Genomic DNA, 19,049 nt, shown 5'->3' on the forward strand with positions numbered 1-19,049 from the left:
TTTTTTGTATTTACAAGTGTGTAGTTGCTGGAGTGTTTTGAATTGTATTCTTTTTGGATAAGGCTGTTTCTTCATTTTTTCCCTTTAAGCAATTGACCCTGTATATTGCCACCTTGATACAGAGACTATATATTATGTCCTTTTTCACTCTTTTTATATAAAGCTTTCTTTTTAAGACCTGTTGGAGTTTTTCTTTAGTGGGGACTCCAGGGAATTGAGTCTGCAGCTCACCAGGGAACTGGTGGGAGGAAGAAGTCAGGGGGAATATCTCTTTGTGTTAGATTTACTAAGCCTGACTTTGCATACCCTCTGGGTAAGGGGGAGAGATTAGATCTCTCGGTACTTGTGTTTCCAGGACTGGAAGCAGGGAATCTCCTAGGGTCGTCCAGGGAGGGGAGCCTGGAAGGAAGTAACAAGGAAACAAGGGGAGGGGGTGATTTCCCTTTGTTGTAAGACTCAAGGCATCTGAGTCTGGGGGTCCCCCAGGGAAGGTTTTGGGGAGACCACAGTGAGCTAGGCACTGTATAATTCCTGGCTGGTGGCAGCTTTACCAGGTCCAAGCTGGTAACTAAGCTTGGAGGTTTTCATGCTAACACCCATATTTTGGACGCTAAGGTCCAAATCTGGGAAAAAATGTTATGACAGGGGGACACAGAGGAATATTCATGGGGGCACCTCAGGGCCTGAGCCAGCCCCCATGGAGGTACCACCACTCAGCTCCACCTCTTCCCCATCCCCACTCTCAGTGTGGGCCTCTGCCTTCTAGCTCCACCTTGACTCCCTTACCCCTGTCTGCACCCCTCTCCCCAGCAAGCAACAGACCCACTCCCAGTCTCGGTTCTTGACTGCAGCTTCCGAGGGTCCACAGCCATGGATAATAGGGCACAGTGTGAAATGTTTGGGGACCACTGTTTTAGGATGATGGTCTTAATCACTTCTATGAAGTCCAATAAAAACTATTCCTCACGCACCTACTCCTCCATCAGGACGGACTAGGTATGTTCTGCTCCTCTTCACTCATGCAGGAAGGATAATAACATTTCGTTCCATTCAATCCTAAAGTGATTTGTAACCTGCCATCAGCCAAAACTGGTCATTTTGGGAAAGTGGCCCCAACATGCTGCATACCTAGGCAGAGTAGGTGTGTCTATGCAAATATGGCTTGTTGCTGAAGTCTTTCCCCCAGCTCATCATTCGATGTGAGGGGGGAGCTCATTCAGCCCCTGCTTCCGCTTTGTATTTAAAACCTCCTTATTGTCCCTATCTCTGCTGAACTTGGGTTTTTCCTCCTATCTCTTTCTTGATAGCTCAGATGAGACGGCCAAGTGGTTAAGGTGATGGACTGCTAATCCATTGTTCTCTGTATGCATGGATTTGAATTCTGTCCTTAGTGGATGCATTTAGTCTTTACCCCTCCTCTATAGACAACCATCCCCCCTTTTGGTACAATGACAGGTCAAACAATGTTGCTTCTTGCAAACAAAAACTTTCTCAGAAACTCAGATCCCCCTTGCTTTAAATAAAATGTCTAAATCCCAGATTTCTAAAAAAAACACAAAAATTCTCTAGTCCTGTATTTCTTAGCTTTTATCTCAAAAGGTAACATCCTCATCATCTCCCCCAAACACCCTGGGACCTGCTCAAATTATTAAAATACCCTCAGCCCGAGCAAGGCCAGAAAGTGAACCAGAGCTATTGTCTAGGCCAAACTGTTCTGAAGGAGGCAACGTAAACATTTTCTCCCTGTTTCCCTTGGCAAGGTCTGACTGAGAAAACAAAATTCCACAAACTGAACATTTTCTGCTGAAAAACCAATACTAGTCTGTTTGAGGAATTTGGTTTGAAAGTATTTTTGTTATTATTCTCTTCTGATTTCTGAATCAGTTCAGTTCAGTCTTTGTCCTCCAGGATTGTTTCCAGCTGCTGAGTTGTGGGGGAGAGAGGCTAAGTCATGATGTCTCTTCCCCTCTTTTATATTTTCTTCCAACTTGCTAGGAAGCTCCTTTGCTACGATGTGAGTCAAGCAGTGTCCATTGTCTTTGTGTTATCTCAGAGAAGTCTGCATTGTACACGGTTCCTGGGTTAGTCCTTGGGAGTGTGGATCCCTTCAAAGGCCAGCAGTGAGCCTGGTTCCTCCCTTGTTGCACCTGAAAGGCTGATGGTGGGCATTTCCCAACCTCACAACATATCTCAGTAACGCACACAGAGCAAAACTTCATAACTTCCCAACCAATGCTAGCACACACAATCCAACATGATATTAATGTTCAACAGATCAAGACTTTTGAAATGATACCTCACCAGGCAGACTTTGCACAAAGCATGTCATCATTATATGAGAGTGGTGAATATGGGGCTTCCAGGTGATGCTTTGAGCACAGCATGCCACACTTGGGCTTCCGTTGCAGTGGAGACGTACCCTTTGAGTCCATCTGTCCTGGGATGAAGATGGCAGCATGGCTGGCCTGGGTCATCTGACTTGGTCTCCTGGATGTAAAGCTGAGGAGCTAAAAACTGTGGTGCAGATATTTGTGTTCACGCTGAAGCCTGGGTTCAGAAAGCCTCACCCCTCGTGGGGTCTCAGAGGTTGGGCTCGAAGCCCATATGTCTGCCCTGTAATTTTATAGAGGTTGGGAGGGAGTTTAGCAAGTGGATGTAGTAAGAGGAGGCCCTAAGATGTAAACCTTGGTATCAGAGGCCTGGTATGAGGCCTAAGGCCTGAATTAAAGTAATGGTCAAGACTTTGCTAACATAAAACAAAGTGAAGCTGTGAGCCAGAGGCAGGCCCTGCTCACAGAAGCTGGCAATGAAAGGGCTGATACTGCAAGAAGATACATACCTAAAAGGTACTGACCACTAGAGATCAGAACATTCTCATACTTGCACATTCCACACAGATAACAAGGAACAGGCTGACCCATCCCAATGATGGGCAAAAGGGTAAAATGATGGATAGAATTGTTTTGATCGAACCAACATGTACAAGGTGAGAGGCAGCACCTTACCACATAGAGGGGTTGTACCTTGCTACGTAGAAGGGTTGTACCTCAATACGTCAGGAGTGATGTGTAACTTGTTTGTACCTGTGTATAAGAATACATCCCTGGGGCTGTGTCTTTGTCCAGCCTAGGGGGCAATGGAAAGTCCCACCACTGACTGAGCTGAGTCCATTGTCAAGGAGCACATATGCACTAGCTAGCTGTATCTTAGCAGCACCTTGGACTACGTTTGTCGGGGAGCTGAAGCCTGTGCTTTTCTTTGACAATAAACCTGGCCGACGTGCCATTGCGTCTTACTAGACTCTGTGGTCATTGGGGGTTCTTTTCGGGTCTGCTGCATCAGCTATCTGCAGAGCTGGGGCAGCACACGGGGTGAGCACACGCACGCAGCCCAGTGATACCAACACTGGAGAGAGCAGAGCGCCACACTGGTGGTGTCTAACAACACCTCTGACAACAGTGGAAATGGTAAAACCGCATTGAGGGGACTAGACCACTGACCTATCAGCTCTTAACACCCAAACTTTCAGTAACTCTATTGTCAGTGCCTGTGAGTGTAACCTAATCCCGGTGTAGATAGCTGCTCAGCTGTCAGAACTTCCTGGCACAATGAAAGGAGAGGGGCCCAGCCTCTGTAGCAGGAATGAAGAACAGGTGAGTTCATGGCAGGCATTGTGGGATACTGGTGGAGGTCAGTTATGATGATATAATGACAAGCAGTACTTACACTGACAATTTGTTGCTTTAAGTTTGCTGCAAAACGCTCTAGGCCTCTCTTCGAGGTGGCTTTATTTTGTCACCAAAACAAGGCAGTTTTGTCGCCAGACGTGGCATTGCAGTGTGTACACCAGCTAAAAGCTGCTGACCGAGGGAGCGTTGTGTGTTTTTCACACACCTGAGCAATATAATTCTGCTGAAATAACTTTGTAGTGCAGACCTGGCCAAAGATACACACACACACACACACACACACACACACACACACACACACACACACACACACACACACACACACACACACACACACACACACACACACACAACTTGCAAGGAAAACCTCACCTGCTCCTCTGCTTTGCAGAATCCAAACACAAGCAAAGCTTGTCAGGCCCCGGTGGGGATGGCAGGGAGTCAGGTGTGGGCAGACATGACAGCTTAGTTGTAGACAGGCACCATGGCTTAGCTGGCTAAAGCACTTGTTTTGTAAACAGGAGACCCTGGGTTCAACTCCCAGTGATACCTTACTGATTGGCTGTTGAGGCACCTGGTATTGGCTACTGTCAGAGGACAAAATATGGAGCTAGAGGGACCTTTGGTCTAGCCCAGTATGGCTGTTTTTATGGTTTAAATTACACTCACAGGCACTGATAACAGAGTTACTGAAAGTTTGGGAGTTAGGAGCTGGTTGATGAGTGTTCTAAGTCCCTCACAGATGACCCCCTCCCTCTGGGACAGGGACAGGACTGAGCTCTCACACCAAATGGCTCATTGTGGCTGCTAGAACCTGTGGGCAGCTCATTTAGTTTACACCGAGGGTTGAGTCCTGCTTTGTGCACCTTGTGTGAGAATGAAAATCCTAAACCACCCTTTGAAATTACAAATGCAGCAGGACCTGTTATTGTCCCTGCCCCAAAGCAGGCAGGCCAATGGAGAAATGCCATTGAGTCCATGGTAATACTCCACTGCCATTTTACCTTTTTTGCTTGCTAAACTCCCTCCCAACCTTGTGGGGTCCAGAGCCCAATATTGAGCCTGAGCCGAGATGTCTACAGTGCAAATTTATCACCTCACAGCCCAAGCCCTGGGAGCCTGCCCTGGCACAGGACAGCCGTGGATGTTTCATTGCAGTGTAGACATAGCCTAGCATTATGTCTACATTGTCATTGACACACCCAAGTCACCATTCTCAAAACCTGGGTCAGCTGATTCAGGCTTGTGGGGCTTGTGCTGCAGGGTGATAAAATTACAGTGTAGACACTTGGGCTTGATCCCAACCTCTGAGACCCCATAAGGGGTGAGGGTCTCCGAACCTTGACTCCAGTCTGAGCCCAAATGTCTGCACTGCAGTTTTTAGCCCCACAACCTGAGCCCCAGGAGCCCAAATCAGCTCATCCGGGCCAGCCGGGCCACAGGGCTTTTATCACAGTATAGATGCCCTCTCAGGGTATGTCTACATTGCAATGTAAGCCCAGGGTTAGCCGAAGTCATGTCAGCAGCCCCAACACATAAACATAAACCATGAGGGAAAGACCCACCCACAAATAAGCTGGACAGTGTTCTTCTCCATACGGTTCGTAAGTCCAGCAATCAAAAGTCCTTTAACATGAGCCATCCCCTCTCTGCACTCCACTCACAGCTGTTGTTCTTAGTCAGGGCAAGCCCAGAGGTGCCTCTGTAGAGTTCACCTGACATCCTGGGTGGAAAAGGGGGAAAATAAGAAGGCACCATACTCACTATGTTGTCTAGGAACTCACTCATCCCTCCACAGCCACCCTGTCCTATAGTTGGTCTAACACCTAAATTTTAGTATTGAGACCCAGGCCCCAGCCCACTTGGCTTTGGAACCCATGTCCTCTGCTTAGCAAGTACTATTGAATTGTGGGTGAGTCCCTCAATCGGGGTCTGCCAAGCACAGTTGTGCCGCCCTCAATTCACACAAGAAGGATAACAACCCTTTATTTCTTCTGCCTCTATAACAAGGAGACTGGGAATCCAACACCAGCCAAAAGTGATCATTTTGGCAAGCAATCCAACATATTTCCAACATACTGTAAAACCCACATGCTGACTCATACACGAAACCTTGCAAGAAAATCTTCCTGAGGGGGTCTGAAGCACTTGCTGCTGGAGGGAAGGAGGGAGCTGTGGGTAGGGATTGAGGAGCAGCGTGAGAAGGGGCCTATGGGTTGTGATTGAGGGGTACTGGGAGTAGGAAGAGGCTGTGGTTTGGGACAGAGGAGAAGGGTGAAGGATTAGTAGGCTCTGGTTGGGAGTGAGGAGCAGTGTGTATAGGAGGGACTGAGGATTGGGATTGACGTGCACTTGGAAAAGAAGTGACATGAGTTTAGTCTGAAGAGCATCCCCATTCGGGGATCCAGCAGGACAGGAAAGGGAAAGTACTGAAGAGAAAAGTAATGTCAAAGAGGACTCCAGAAAGACAGTTTGAGATCTTTGTGTACAGTTTATCACCTGATCAGGGACTTGAACCCTCAAATTAAAAGCCTGATACTCTATCAACTGAGCTCATCAGACTCACACAGAAAAAGAGCAAGTTGGTGCAGAGGAGAAACTAGTCAAGAAAATAAAAGCGGGAAACAATAGGGGAAACCTGCTGCTCTCTCTGGCCTGGTCAACACTACTAGTTTATATTGAATTTAGCAGTGTTACATCTCATTAACCCTGTACCCATCCACACAACGAAGCCCTTTATTGATATAAAGGGCTCTTAATACAGATATCTGTACTCACCAACGAGGAGAGTAGCGCTGAAATCGGTATTGCCATGTCAGATTAGGGTTAGTATGGCCGCAATTCAATGGTATTGGCCTCTGGGCGCTATCCCACAATGCACCATTGTGACCGCTCTGGACATCAATCTGAACTCGGATGCATTTGCCAGGTAGACAGGAAAAGCCCCACAAACTTTTGAATTTCATTTCCTGTTTGCCCAGCGTGGAGCGCCGATCAACACAGATGACCATGCAGTCCCAGAATCAAAAAAGAGCTCCAGCATGGACCGAACAGGAGATACTGAAGCTAAGGCTTTTTCTCAGCTCATTTCACCACCCTCTATCCTTCAGAGGTTGAGTTTATCGCAGGTGTTACCCAAAATTGGGCCAGCTAGTAAACGTAGGGAGGACTAATGACCCACCAGAGTTTGGCAGAAAGTAGCACGTTTATTATACTGACAGCTAAGCTCAAAAGAAGAAGGGGGGGTACGTCACACTCACACTTCTATACTCACCCTCCCATCACCGGCACAGCACTGGAGATGTCAAGATTCTGCAAGGTAAGTGTCCCACAGTGCAGCTATGGACCGTGCGATGAAGGTAAGTCTTCCTGAGGCACTATGAAATACAACTCAGACAACCACTGGCTAGGCGGTCTGGGCAAAGGGCATTCACTGGAAGTACAAGCTTGTGAGTGCTCTCCAGAGCACATGGCCCCTTCCCCTTTTAAGGACCTGCACCTAATAGCCTGCGACTAGACATGACTTGGCTGCATCTGGTTGGTCACACTCCACCTTGGGCAGTGTCCATGCTCTGGGGATGTGATCGCTGCCTAATTAGAGTCCCAGACACCTTGTCTACCTGGGAGCTCTTCTGCTCTTCAACCAGCCCATTCATCCCACAACAGGGAAAGCCAATTCACAGGCATTCAGAGAGACAGAAGTGGGAGCAAGGGAAGTATAACAGAGCTTTTGAACATAGAAATCACTGCTACTCCTACAACAGCAGGAACAGGCCAGTAGGAGCTAGGAAAATTAAGCCAGTATGTTTCTGCCTGGTTTCAAACCAGGGACCTTTTGCATGTTAGGCAAATATGATAACTACTATGCTACAGAAACTCTGTAACAATGCTTTGCTCCTCTCTTCATAAGAACGGCCATACTGGGTCAGACCAAAGGTCCATCCAACCCCGCATTCTATCTACCAACAGTGGCCAATGCCAGGTGCCCCAGAGAGAGTGAACCTAACAGGTAATGATCAAGTGATCTCTCTCCTGCAATCCATCTCCACCATCTGACAAACAGAGGCTAGGGACACCATTACTTACCCATTCTGGCTAATAGCCATTAATGGACTTAACCTTTATTAATTTATCTGCAAAAAGAATGAGGAGTACTTGTGGCATCTTAGAAACTAACAAATTTATTTGAGCATAAGCTTTCCTGGGCTAAAACCGACTTCATTGGATGCATGCAGTGGAAAATACAGCAGGAAAATATGTATAGAGAGAGAGAGAGAGAGAGAGAGAGAGAGAGAGAACATGAAAAAATGGGAGTTGCCATACACACTATAACGAGAGTGAGCAGTTAAGGTGAGCTATTATCAGCAGGAAAAAAAACCCTTTTGTAGTGATAATCAGGATGGTCCATTTCCAACAGTTGACAAGAAGGTATGAATAACAGTAAGAGGGAAAATAAACATGGGGGAATAGTGTTACTTTGTGTAAAGGCTCATCCACTCCCAGTCTTTATTTAAGCCTAATTTATGGTGTCCACTTTGCAAATTAATTCCAATTCAGCAGTCTCTTGTTGGAGTCTGATTTTGAATTTTTTTTGTTGTAATATTGCTACTTTTAGGTTTGTAATCGAGTGACCAGGGAGATGAAGTGTTCTCTGACTGGTTTTTGAATGTTATAATTCTTGACATCTGATTTGTGTCCATTTATTATTTTACGTAGAGACAGTCTGGTTTGGCCAATGTACACGACAGAGGGGCATTGCTGGCACATGATGTCATATATCACATTCATAGATGTGCAGGTGAACGAGCCGCTGATGTGACTAGGTCCTCTGATGGTGTCCCCTGAATGGATATGTGGACAGAGTTGGCAATGGGCTTTGTTGCAAGGATAGGTTCCTAGGTTACTGTTTCTGTTATGTGGTTGCTGGTAAGTATTTGCTTCAGGTTGAAGGACTGTCTGTAAGCGAGGACTGGCCTGTCTCCCAAGATCTGAGAGTGAGGGATCATCCTTCAGGATAGGTTGTAGATCCTTGATGATGTGCTGGAGAGGTGTTAGTTGGAGGTTGAAGGTGATGGCTAGTGGCTTTCAGGTACTTTCTTTCTTGCACCTGTCCTGTAGTATGGGACTTCTGGGTACTCTTCTGGCTCTGTCAATCTGTTTCTTCACTTCAGCAGGTGGGTACCATAGTTGTAAGAACACTTGATAGAGATCTTGTAGGTGTTTGTCTCTGTCTGAGGGGTTGGAGCAAATGTGATTGTATCTTAGAGCTTGCAAGTAGATAATGGATCATGTGCTGTGATCTGGGTGAAAGCTGGAAGCATATAAGTAAGTATAGAGGTCAGTAGGTTTCCAGTATAGGGTGGTGTTTATGTGACCATCTCTTATTAGCACTGTAGTGTCCAGGAAGTGGGTGTCTTGTGTGGACTGGTCCAGGCTGAGGTTAATAGTGGGATGGAAATTGTTGAAATAATGGTGGAATTCCTCAAGGGCTTCTTTTCCATGAGTCCAGATGATGAAGATGTCATCAATGTAGCACAAGTTGAGTAGAGACGTTAGGGGACGATAGCTGAGGAAGTGTTGTTCTAAGTCAGTCATAAAAATGTTGGCATACTGTGGGTCCATGTGAGTACCCATAGCAGTGCTGCTGACTTGAAGGTATACATTGTCCCCAAATGTGAAATAGTTATGGGTGATGAAAAGTCACAAAGTTCAGCCACCAGGTTTGCAGAGGCATTATTGGGGATAATGTTCCTAACGGCTTGTAGTCATCTTTGTGTGGAATGTTGGTGTAGAGGGCTTCTACCTCCATAGTGGCCAGAATGGTGTTTTCTGGAAGATCACCAATGGATTGTCATTTCCTCAGGAAGCCACTGGTGTCTTAAAGATAGCTAGGAGTGCTGGTAATGTAGGGCCTGAGGAGGCTAGCAGATAGAATACCCCTGGTCAAGGTTCTAGGGTTGTGTCTTTGCAGATTTGTTCTTCGGCTTTTTCATGAAGTTTCTTGAGCAGATGGTGTAGTTTCATTTGGTAACTCAGTGGGATCAGAGGGTAATGGCTTGTAGAGTGTGGTGTTAGAGAGCTGCCTAGCAGCCTCTCGTTCATGTTCCGACCTATTCGTGATGATGACAGCACCGCTTTTGTCAGGCTTTTGGATTATGATGTCAGAGTTGTTTCTCAAATAAATTTGTTACTCTCTAAGGTGCCACAAGTACTACTCGTTCTGTTTGCTGATGCAGACTAACACGGCTACCACTCTGAAACCTGTTAATTTATCTAGTTCTCTTTTAAACCCTGTTATATTCCTAGCCTTCACAACCTCCTCAGGCAAGGAGTTTGACATGTTGACTGTGTGCTGTGTGAAGAAGACCCTCCTTTTATTTGTTTTAAACCTGCTGCCCATTAATTTCATTTGGTGGCCCCTAGGTCTTATATTATGGGATCAAGTAATTACTTTTCCTTATTCACTTTCTCCACACCACTCGTGATTTTATAGACCTCTATCACATCCCACCTTCATCTCCTCTTTTCCAAGCTGACAAGTTCTAGTCTCTTTAATCTCTCCTCATATGGGACTCGTTCCAAACCCCTAATCATTTTAGTTGCCCTTCTCTGAACCTTTTCTAGTGCCAGTACATCTTTTTTGAAATGAGGAGACCACATCTGTATGCAGTATTCAAGATGTGGGTGTACCATGGATTTATATAAAGGCAGTAAGATATTCTCGATCTTATTCTCCCTTTTTTAATGATTCCTAACATCCTGTTTGCTTTTTTGACTGTCACTACACACTGCATGGACGTCTTCAGAGAACTATCCATGATGACTCCAAGATCTCTTTCCTGATTAGTTGTAGCTAAATTAGCCCCCACCATATTGTAGGTATAGCTGGGGTTAGTTTTTCCAATGTGCATTACTTGACATTTATCCACATTCAATTTAACTTGCCATTTTGTTGCCCAATCACTTAGTTTTGTGAGATCTCTTTGAAGTTCTTCATAGTCTGCACTGGTCTTAACTATCTTGAGCAGGTTAATATCGTCCACAAACTTTGCCACCTCACTGTTTACCCCTTTCTCTAGATCATTTATGAATAAGTTGAATAGGATTGGTCCTTGGACTGACCCTTGGGAAACACCACTAGTTACCCCTCTTCATTCTGAACACACCGATGGGCCAACCTGGAGAAAGTGGTGGCAGCCCCTCGATAGATCAGCTGGTAGAGCAAAGGACTGGAGCTGGCACTCAGGAAGTCATCCTTACCTGTCCCTTCTGACTCCAGCTTGAAGGAGAGCTTCTTTTTCTTCCCCTTGCTGAGAAAGAGCAAGAGAAGAAAGAAAGGTCAGGTGGGCCAACTCGGTGCATAAGTCCATGCCGTCTTTTCTTGCTTGGGAGCCTCAAATGAGGGACTCATAGTGGGTAAAGGCACTGCTGTGTTTCCAGAAAACAGCCCTCCACAGCATTCATAGGGACCAAAGAGCATGCAAAGCCTGGGCTTAAATTAGGGAACCTCTAGATCTCCAGTGCTGAGCTACTTCAGCATGTAAATGGCACTTTTTTGGCCTGCTGCTTCTCTGTCTGGGATGTTTTTGTCAGCCCTGGCACACAAAAAGGGCATCATTGCAAGTGCCCACAAAGGGAAGATGAATTTTTGCCTGCCTTGCTCAGTTTGACTTGCTTCCTCACCCCATTCCTGCCTTAGATCCTGGGTTACCTGGTGGCTGAAGATGGTCCATTGTCTCAAGCTGTGCCAGAGCCTGACACAGTGCCCCTGGGCAGCTTTTGCTCTGCTCATGCCAGCCGTGCACATTTGCAAATACTTTAAAGCTCCTGTCAGTAAGTTCTGGGGACAGTTACTCACCGTCAAAGGAAGCTCCTTAAAACTGATCTGTCTCACCCAGTGGTATATTGACCTCTGTTCAGACAGAGCCGAAGGGGGCCTCACTGCTGTGGCTGCCGCTGCTGTGAGAGTGGCCACTGTTGCAGATGAAGCCATCCTGCAAGCACCTTCCACCTAGCCACCCACTGAAAATCCTGTAGGATGTAAAGTGGGAATAGAAGAACACTGGGGGAGGTGGGGCTTCCTAATCTCCTCCCCCTTCTGCCACTATCGACCATTCCATACCCAGTGCTGCACCCAGTGGGTTAAAAAGAAAATACGGCCATATCGGAAGAGTCAGTTGCGTTCTTTGCAGTTGCCCTAACATTCCCCTCAGGCCTGACCTGACCTCCAGCTCAGCCACCCACTGAAAACTGAAAAACAAAAAAGTAGAGCTGTAAAAGGCTTCAAGGCCCACCAGGCTCAACCCCCTTCTAACACGGAAGAAAAGCCACACGTCTCCTGACTGGGTAGGGACATCCTATTGCCCCACAAGAGGTGGAAGGCCATCCTGTTCGGTCTCAGCAGTGCTCATGGAGCAGGGGGAAAATACATGGCTGAAGAAATTCCCTGTAGCCAAAAGATAGGTCTTGAGCATCACAATTTTGTAGGCTAATGACAAGGTCCACTTACGCCACTGGCTGAGCCTTACCTCACAGGCCAGCAACTGCTTCTCCCAAATTGCGTTCCCCACCATGTCCCCAACCAAGTGCTAGAAGGCTCAGCTCATCAACCTACCCACTCTTGCAGCCCTCCTCTTCCTCCCTGACTGATAGGGAGGAGTATTGAGCCTCCCTCCCTTAGACCCTTCAGCATCCCTGGGGAACACCAACGCCGCCCAAGTGACTTTGGGCCAGTAGGTCAACCAATAGAGCTGACTCCTAGGCCAGGCTGCAGCCCAGCTTCACGACTCAGAGGAAATGCAGCTCCAACCTACCTACAGGACTCCACGCATGGCCAGCCTTCTGGATCAAACGTCCCCTCTGGGGCTCAAGTCACAACAGCTAGCGGGCAAAAGACAGGCTTTCATGGCATTTGATAAAGCAAGATAGAGCCTTGGAAGGCCCAGCAGGGTTAGGTAGCAGAGCAATTGTCCTCAGATCCCACCGAGACTTCAATTCAGATTGCAGGACTCAAAGCCCTGGGTGCTGGCCCTTACACCATGGGACCAATAGGGAACACCCAGATCTCTGCTGAGTTCTAGTGTGGATGACCCTGTGCGGACAGCCCTGCATTTGCTCACCAAGTTGGCATGCAGCAGTTTGCTGCAGCTCCCAGAGGCCTTTCTTAATCCAGACTGAGAGGCCAGGGGGCATGTGAGAAAGTTCCCCTTCAGGCCCAGGCAGTACATGGCCCTTCCTAGGGGATGCCAAGTCCTGGGGGCGGGGTAGGGTAGTGATGATCTCCTGAAGAGACACCTTTTTTAGATTTTGGGAGAATACCACAGGGAGAAACATTCCCTCTCCACCTGAGCAGACACTTGAACCCTCAGATTAAAAGTCTGATGTTCTACTAACTGAGCTAGCCAGGCTCACACAAAGCAGGGAAAGTTTGGTGCAAAAGAGAAACTAGTCAAGAAAAAGAGGACAGAAAATTTGCTATTTTTGGTCCTTTAGCAGCCCTAACCCCATTCTTCCCCTCCATCTGGTGGCCAGAGAAATTCTTCTTTTTTTAGTTAAATATCAGATCCAGGAGAAAACACGGTTATGCAAATAAGATAAAATTGACCTGTCTCATGCAGTGGTACATTGACCTCTGTTCAGACTGAGCCTAAGGGGGAGCCTCACTTCTGGATCAAAAGTCCCCTCTTCTGTGAGTCACAACAGGTAGTGGGCAAAAGACAAGCTACCATGTCATTTGAGAGAGCAAGATGAAGCTTTGGGAATCCCAACATGGTTAGCTGGCAACTAAAGGATTCCAAGGTTCTACTGAGACTTGAACCTTGATTTCAGGGCCCGAGTGCTGGCCCTTACACCATGGGACCAGCAGAGGACCTGTTGATTACTGTAGCCTTCCAGCAGGGAGGACTCTGTGGGTAGGGGCAGCTCTAGGCATTTTGCTGCTCCAAGCACAGCAGGCAGGCTGCCTTTGGAAGCTTGCCTGTGGGAGGTGCGCAGAAGCTGCAGACTCTCCACAGGAAGCCTGCCTACTGCCCTCGCAGCAACCAGCAGAGCGCCCCCACAGGCTTGCCACCGCAAACATGCACTTGGTATGCTGGGGCCTGGAGCCACCCCTGTTTGTAAGGACAATTTTTTCTGGCAGGGAGGACTCAGTGGCAATATGCATCTCTGGCCAGCCCTGCATTTGGTCAAGAAGTCAGCACACAGTGCTTTGCTGCAGGCCCAGAGGCCTTTCTTCCTCCAGAATGTGAGGCCAGTGGACAGGTGAGGAAGTAGCACCTTCAGTCCCAGGCAGTAACGGGCCCTTCCAAGGAAAGGCCAAATCCTGAGAAGGAGAAGCTGCAGTCAAGGAGAGTCCTTCTGAAAATCTTGGGGGATATTACAGGAAAAGCTCTTTCTCTGTCTGATTAGTGACTTGAACCCTAGACTCTCAGATTAAAAGCCTGATGTTCTACCAACTGAAGTAGACAGGCTCATATGTGAAAAAGGCAAATTTCATGCAGAAGAGGAATTAGTCATGAAAATAAGGGCAGGAAACAATACAGAAAACTTGCTACTCTTCCTTTCTTAGTAGTCCTAGCCCCAGCCTGCTCCTCCATCCAGAGCTCCGAGGCCTTATCCTTTCTTTAGTTAAATATCAAATCCAGGAGAAAACACAGTTATACAGAAATGTCATTGGAAATACAAAAATTAAAAAGGAAAATGCAATCCCCATCACTTTATCGTGTCTGGGCCATTCCTGTATTGAGAGCACCTGCTAAGGTCCCTGGGTGCTTATGGGAAACTTGGAGGAACTCATACCACAGCCTGAACATGAAACTCAACTACTCCTAGGTGCTGCAGTAAAACCCTTTCCCTGCTGTGACGTTGTACTCCATAGGATTTTATGAAAATATGCTAATGAGTATGAATATAAAGTAACTGGAATATGCTTCATGCAAAAGATCTCTTGTAAAGTATCATTACAAATCTTATAATCTACTCTGTGTGTTCATCCTATTTGTATGAACCAATCATTCCTGTATCTGAAACTAGAAATATGAACTATAACTCTGAGATCCTGTTGTAATGATGCAAAGTGTGGGCCATAAATAGTGGTTTGGACTCTTGATGGCTCCCATTAACTAGGACAATTGACTGGAGATGGCTCTGTCCTGCAACATCTGTGAGTCTGGCCAGGAAGAATGAAGGCTTGGGGGGGGTCTCACAGGACATGTGACCATGTCACCTGGTACAGGAATCCATCTTAAACCTGGGGCTTTTCCCCAGGAGAGAGACAAAAGATTCCTGCCTTGTACCAAAGCTGTATAAGGAGGTGGAACAGAAGAAAGGGGGCTGCAGTTATAAGAAATCCCCTAGCTATCACCTGAGCAGGAACAAGGACTATACCAGGTGAAAAGTTTGGGCCCCGACAAAAAATAAGTCTGGTCTACAAAAGAAGCTTATTGGAAGATCTCTGAGGCTGAGTTTTGATCTGTATTGGGTTTCATACTGTATTAGGTTTAGACTTGCATATTTTTGCTTTATTTCGCTCTATGGAGAATACAAACTGCACAGAGAAGGAAAAGTTAATGCCATAGAAAAGTCTGTTAGATGGGTGTGAGGGTGATTAGAAACCACTCTCCTCTAGTTCATTTTCTCTGATTTCTTTTAGAAAATCTGAAGCAGGGAGCAAAATTCATTATCTTCGCTGAGGCTTGAGCACAGGACCTTCAGGTTATGAAACTGACACACTACCAAGTGTGCTAAGAAGACTTGGAAAAGCTTTAGGTTCAGTGCATATAGGACTCTCCTACAGCAGTGACTGGGGCAGGGAAGCAGCCAGTGGTGTGCTGGAAGAAGCAGGCAGCTCTGGTGACCAGAGACTTTTGCTGGCAGCTTTCTCAGCAGCAAATAAATCAATTTGTCTTGCCAGGGAACAATCTACTGGAACTAATGTCAACACAGGGGGGATGTATCCAAGCTATGCACCCACCTCTACATTTTAGAACTTACTCTCCTTTTTCTAGTAGGGCTCTTTCCATGGGAATTAGGCAAAGCAAACTACACAGGTAAGAGAAACAAGCTGGGGAAGGTACATGGGGAACAGAATCCAGTGCTCCAGATAAGACTTGAATTTATAATCCCAACAGCCCTTCTGTACTAACCAGTTACACCACTGCAGTTGCTTTTTAGATGCATTCAGGAGCAAGCAGTTTCCAGTCTCTGTGGTTCACACCTTTGCCTGGTAATTGAAAAGCAGCTGGTTCAAACCTAACTCAAGAGGTGACTTTTCAGCCATGAGACTCCAGTATATTTTAACAGGAAGAAAATCTCCTCTGTTCTGGTTTAGTCTCATTTGACTCTTCTGCCCATCTTCTCCCCCCTGCCCCGGCACCATCTCTTTCCTTCCCCATTGAGGCCATGCAGAGAGGAGCCCCAGTCAGTCTCTGACACAGGGAGTCTGTATCCCATAAAGGGAGGGAGGGGCCTCTCTAAAACATTGATAATGGGGAGTGGAGTTGTGTGTGTGGTTAGAGGGAGAAAGGATGGAGACCTAACAGTGGGGCCCAGAGAGATTCCCCCAGACTGGGGAGATCCCTGCTGCCTCCCATCAGCCAGCTGTGGGAAGAACAACTGTGTGGGGGGGTCTCCACATGCTGCCCCCACCCAAGAGCCAACTCTGCCAACTGTGGCAATAGGAGCTGCAGGGGTGGAGTCTGCGGGCAGTGGTGCACAGAGATGTTCCCAGCCCTCCCGCTTAGGGGCTGCTGCCAGAGGGGGGTGTGGGCTGCTTTCGGGAGATGCCCGAGGTAAATGCTGCACCCATCACCCTCTCCTGCACCCCTAACTCCCTGCCCCAACCCAGACCCCACAACCAAACTTCCTCCAAGACCCTGCCTCCTGCACGCTATCGTGCACCTCAACCCCCTGAGTGAGCCCAAACCCTGCACCAAAACTCTCTCCCAGAGCTCAACCCTTCTCCCTCCCACACCCAAACTCCCTCTCAGAGCCTTAGGCAGGTGTGTGGTGGGCAGGACTTGTCCCATTCTGGGCACCACCAAAAATTATACAAACCTGCCGCCCCTGTCCAGACCAACCTTCTGCTGATGCACCTCAGCTCACACCCGTGCAGGGTTTGAAGCTTCCATTACTTAAATTCCAGGACACTGAGGGATTTCAGCTCCCCTTTGCCCAGAGGGAAACTTCACCCCACTCCCTACCAGGTTCTTGTCCATGGGATCTCTGTAGGGGGGCTGGGTCCCACTGTGTCTTCTCTCTCTCTGTGACAGGCCAGGGTGCAACAACTAGGGCATCTGAGCACCCAGGACCTTCTGTGGGGCTGCCATTCCCCTTCCCCTTCTGTGGTATCATCTGTCATTGACTCCAGCCTTTTTTCTATCCATCGTCAGCACCACCCCAAGCAAGCTGCACTCGCCTCAAAAAGACAGAGTCCTATGGCACCTTATACACTAACAGACGTATTGGAGCATAAGCTTTCATGGGTGAATACCCACTTCGTCAGATGCATGTGGCGAAAATTTGCAGGGGCAGGTATAAATATGCAGGCAAGAATCAGTCTAGAGATAAGGAGATTAGTTCGATCAAGGAGGATGAGGCCCTCTTCTAGCAGCTGAGGTGTGAACACCAAGGGAGTTGAAATTGCTTTTGTAGTTGGCTAGCCAGTCACAGAATTCCCACTCCATTAATCTGATGATGATTATTATCCCCTCTTCTTGCATGGGGTAGAAGGGAAGAGGATGCAAATGTCAGTTTGTTCTCTCTTCATGTTTTACTGAAGCTCAGAGAGAGAAGAAACATGACCTCCAAAGAGCATAGAAAGTTTATTTCATTTTGGTCTGTGACTATTAGCAGAAGAGTGACACCTAAGGGCTGTCGCTACCACCCACCATGGGTCTTGAATTTATGATGGTGGGATTAAGAGCATCATGCTCTACCAACTGAGCTAGCTAGATTTAAAGTCAGTCAAGTGCCCAGTCGAAGTGTAGAAGAAGCTCTGAGGGTATTTATTTGTGAGCTGAGGTTCCCTGTCTGACATTTGCCTTCTTTCCTGGTTCGTTATGTCTCCCACTAGCAAACCGGAGCTGTCACAAGGCTGGTTAGATGCTGCTTTCTAGACCAGAGAGCTGGGGTTGATTTAGCATGCTGTCACCATCAGCTGGTCAGAGAAACCAGGGTAGGAGGGTGGAATTTAGGATTGTCCCACCAAGGGGAGGTGCTGTTGGACTCATCTAGTGGGGGAGAGTCTGAAAAAGAGAGGGGGCAGACAAGCTGTTTCCTCCCACACACATTTTCACAGGAAATCAGGTCCCCTGGGGAAAAACTCAAAAGAAGCCCAGGCCCAGGAGTGTCAGAGAATGGAATCACTGTTTGCTTTAGGAGATGGGTGAGAGAAACCTGCAGGTCCTTAAATCCCTCCAGTGTCTAATGAAACCATTTGTGGGGAAGGTCTGGGGAAGCTGAGGAAGACAAGGAGAGGGGAAAAGGGTTTGCAGCTGTTGTGCAATCACCATGCTCCCAGTAGAAGGGTCCAGGGGGTTCAGCACTTTGACTGCTAGTTGAGGACACAGAACTCACAAGTTGGCAAAGCTCAGAACCCCATTACATGGAGTCAGAATGTGATCAGCTCACACTGAGGGGAACAACACTACTCCCTTGGTCTCTGTGCCAGAGCTCCTATCAGCTCAGTGTCCTTCCCACAAGAGTTGGCTGCTGAGAGGGTTGCAATGGGGTAAATGAAGGCAGAGGAGGATTATTCCTCATGGGTTTTCTTTGTGTTGCTCTGTGATCCTGCTGAAGGAAGCTGAAGCATCATTTGAGTTTGTTTCAGTGGCTTGGGTTGGGGTCAGGTTGTGACCCTGAGCACAGGAGTTCCTGCACTCTCTGCTCTTAGCCCCTCAGAGAGTGGACAAGGGAGCAATTTCAGAAAGTGGATGGAAAGTAGCCTAAGAAAGTGTAGTGTAAGTAAGAAGAAAAACAACACAATCAGCTTGCTGATCGTTTAGTGGTTAGGATTTGATACTTTTACTGCCACAGCCTGGGTTTGATTCCCAGTCAAGGAAAAGTGACTACACCAAAAAAGCTTCAGTTATTCTTCACTTGCAGTGTAAACAAATCCATGGTTTTTTCCTGATTCCCTCATCTTCCCAGTGTCTCCATGGCAGAGCTGGCTCCAGGCACCAGTGCAGCAAGCAAGTACCTGGGGTGGCCAATGGAAAGGGGAGGCTTCAGCGGCAGTTCGGCCCTCTCAGTCCCTCTTGGAAGGAAGGACTTGCCCCCAAAAGCGGCAGAGGTAGAGCTGCCATTGATTGCAGCTTTTTTATTTTTTTTTTCCACTTGGGGTGGCAAAAACGCTGGATCTGG

The 19,049-nt window shown here is 47.4% G+C and overlaps 1 protein-coding gene across 3 annotated transcripts in view; it reads left to right on the plus strand.

The window, feature by feature from the left end:
- The window catches only part of LOC115636587 (zinc finger protein 154-like), a 658,270-nt gene that overhangs the window by 117,582 nt on the left and 521,639 nt on the right, over positions 1–19,049 (plus strand). The gene's annotated exons all lie outside the window — the stretch shown is intronic.

This window comes from Gopherus evgoodei, chromosome 1 (assembly GCF_007399415.2).
Source record: "Gopherus evgoodei ecotype Sinaloan lineage chromosome 1, rGopEvg1_v1.p, whole genome shotgun sequence".
Taxonomy (NCBI): Eukaryota; Metazoa; Chordata; order Testudines; family Testudinidae; genus Gopherus; species Gopherus evgoodei.